This window comes from Plecotus auritus (genome assembly GCF_963455305.1).
Source record: "Plecotus auritus genome assembly, chromosome: 3".
NCBI lineage: Eukaryota > Metazoa > Chordata > Mammalia > Chiroptera > Vespertilionidae > Plecotus > Plecotus auritus.
In genome coordinates, this window is record NC_137772.1 from 133726294 (window position 1) to 133729306 (window position 3013).

Below are 3013 nucleotides of genomic sequence, written 5' to 3' on the forward strand. Positions count from 1 at the left end.
CATTTACAATTCCATCAAAAAGAATAAAATACCTAAGAATAAAATTAATCAAGGAGGTGAAAGATTTCTACACTAAAAACAATAAGACATGGATAAAAGAAATTGAAGAAGACACAAATAAATGAGAAGATATTCCATGCTCATGGACACAAATAAATGAGAAGATATTTCATGCTCATTATTAAAATGTCCTTACTACTGAAAGCAATCTATTTTTTAAAATATATTTTTTATTGATTTTAGAGAGAGGAAAGAAGAGAGAGAGAGAGAGAGGGAGAGAGAGAGAGAGAGAGAGAGAGAGAGAGAATCATTGATTGGCTGCCTCCTGCATGCTCCCTATTGGGGTTTGAGCCCACAACCCGGGCATGTGCCCTGACCAGGAATTGAACAATGACCACCTGGTTCATAGGTTGATGCTTAACCACTGAACCACACATGCCAGGCCTGAAAGCAATCTACACATTCAATACAACCCCTATCAAAATTCCAATAGCAGTTAAGATACCTAGGAATAAACTTAACTAAGGAGGTAAAAGACCTGTATTTGGAAAACTACATGACATTGAAAAGAGATAGAGGAAGACATAAACAGATGGAAGAACATACCATGTTCATGGATTGGTAGAATCAACATCATTAAAATGTCCACACTACCAAAGGAATCTATAGATTCAATGCAATCCCCATTAAAATACCAATGGCATATTTCACAGACCTGGAACAAATTCTCCAAAAATTCATCTGGAATAAAAAAAGACCCCGAATAGCCACAGCAATCCTGAGAAAGAAGAACAAAGTAGGAGGGATCTCAATACCAAATATCAAGCTATTTTACAAAGCCACTGTTCTCAAAACTGCCTGGTACTGGCACAAGAACAGACATACAGACCAATGCAACTAAACAGAGAACCCAGAAATTGACCCAAGCCATCATGCTCAATTAATATTTGACAAAGGAGGCAAGAGCATATAATGGAGTCAAGACAGTCTCTTCAATAAATGGTGTTGGGAAAATTGGACAGATACATGGAAAACAATGAAACTTGACCACCAACTTACATCATACACAAAAATAAACTCAAAATGGATAACTGACTTAAATGTAAGAAAGGAAAACAAAAAAATCTTAGAGGAAACCACAGGCAGTAAAATATCAGACATACACTGAATGGCCAGATTATTATGATCTCTGAATGCATAATAATCTGGCCACTCAGTGTGTAGCCCAGGGGTGGGCAAACTTTTTGACTCGAGGGCCACAATGGGTTCTTAAACTGGACCGGAGGGCCAGAACAAAAGCATGGATGGAGTGTTTGTGTGAACTAATATAAATTCAAAGTAAAGGAGCGGAGGGGAGAGTAAGAGAACCGGATAGAACAGCCGGATCCGGCCCGCAGGCCGTAGTTTGCCCAAGGCTGGTGTAGCCTATATAATAAAAGGCTAATATGCAAATTGTCCCCTCGACCAGGAGTTCGATCAGCAGGCAGGCCGGCCAACTGCCCATGTCCCCTCCCCCTGGCCAGGCTGGCCAGACCCCACCCATGCACGAATTCATGCACCGGGCCTCTAATATATATACATATATACACTGAGTGGCCAGATTATTATGCGTTCAGAGATCATAATAATCTGGTCACTTAGTGTATGTCGTAGCAATATCTTTACCGATACAGCTCCTAGGGCAATGGAAATTAAGGAGAAAATAAACAAATGGGACTACATCAAAATAAAAAGCTTCTTCACAGCAAAAGAAACCATCAACAAAACAACAAGAAAACCCACTACATGGGAGAACATATATGCCAATGTTATCTCCGATAGGGTTTAATCTCCAAAATTTACAGGGAACTAATACAACTTAACAAAAGGAAGATAAACAATCCAATCAAAAAATGGGCAAAGGACCTAAATAGACACTTCTCAAAAGAGGACATACAGAAGACCAAGAGACATACGAAAGCATGCTCAAAGTCACTAATCATACGAGAGATGCAAATCAAAACGACAATGAGGCTTATTTCACTTAAGCCTCATTGTCGTTTTGATTTGCATCTCTCGTATGATTAGTGACTTTGAGCATGCTTTCGTATGTCTCTTGGTCTTCTGTATGTGAAATAAGCCAGTCAGAGAAAGATAAATATCACATGATCTCACTCATTTATGGTATATAATGAACAACATAAACTGATGAACAAAAACAGATCCAGAGAGAGAGAGAGACATCGATCAGACCATCAAACCTCAGAGGGAAGGTAGGGGAGGGTGGGAGTAAAGGGGGAGGGATCAACCAAAGGACTTGTATGAATGCATATAAGCCTAACCAATGGACCAGACAACAGGGGGGTGAGGGCATGAGTGGGGGGTTGGGAGGGTAATGGGGGAATAAGGACACATATGTAACACCTTAATAAAGAAATTAAAAAAAAAAACTACAATGAGGTACCATCTCACACCTGTCAAAATAGCTATCATCAACAAATCAACAAACAACAAGTGCTGGTGAGCATGGGGAGAAAAAGGAAGCCTCTTGCACTGCTGGTGGGAATGCAGACTGGTGCAGCCACTGTGGAAAACAGTATGAAGTTTCCTCAAAAAATTAAAAATGGAACTCCCATTGGACCCAGTAATCCAACTTCTAGGAATATATCCCAAGAAATCAGAAACTCCAATCAGAAAGGATATATGCACCCCTATGTTCATAGCAGCACAATTTACAATAGCTAAGATTTGGAAACAGCTTAAGTGCCCGTTAGCAGATGAGTGGATTAGAAAACTGTGGTACATCTACACAATGGAATATTACACTGCTGTAAAAAAAAAAAAAAAGGGAACTCTTACCATTTGCAACATGATGGATGGAACTGCAGAGCATGATGGTAAGCAAAATAAGTCAGTTGGAGAAAGATAAATACCACATGATCTCACTCATTTGTGGAATATAATGAACAACATAAACTGATGAACAAAAACAGATCCAGAGACAGAGAAGCATCAAACTGACTGTCAAACCTCA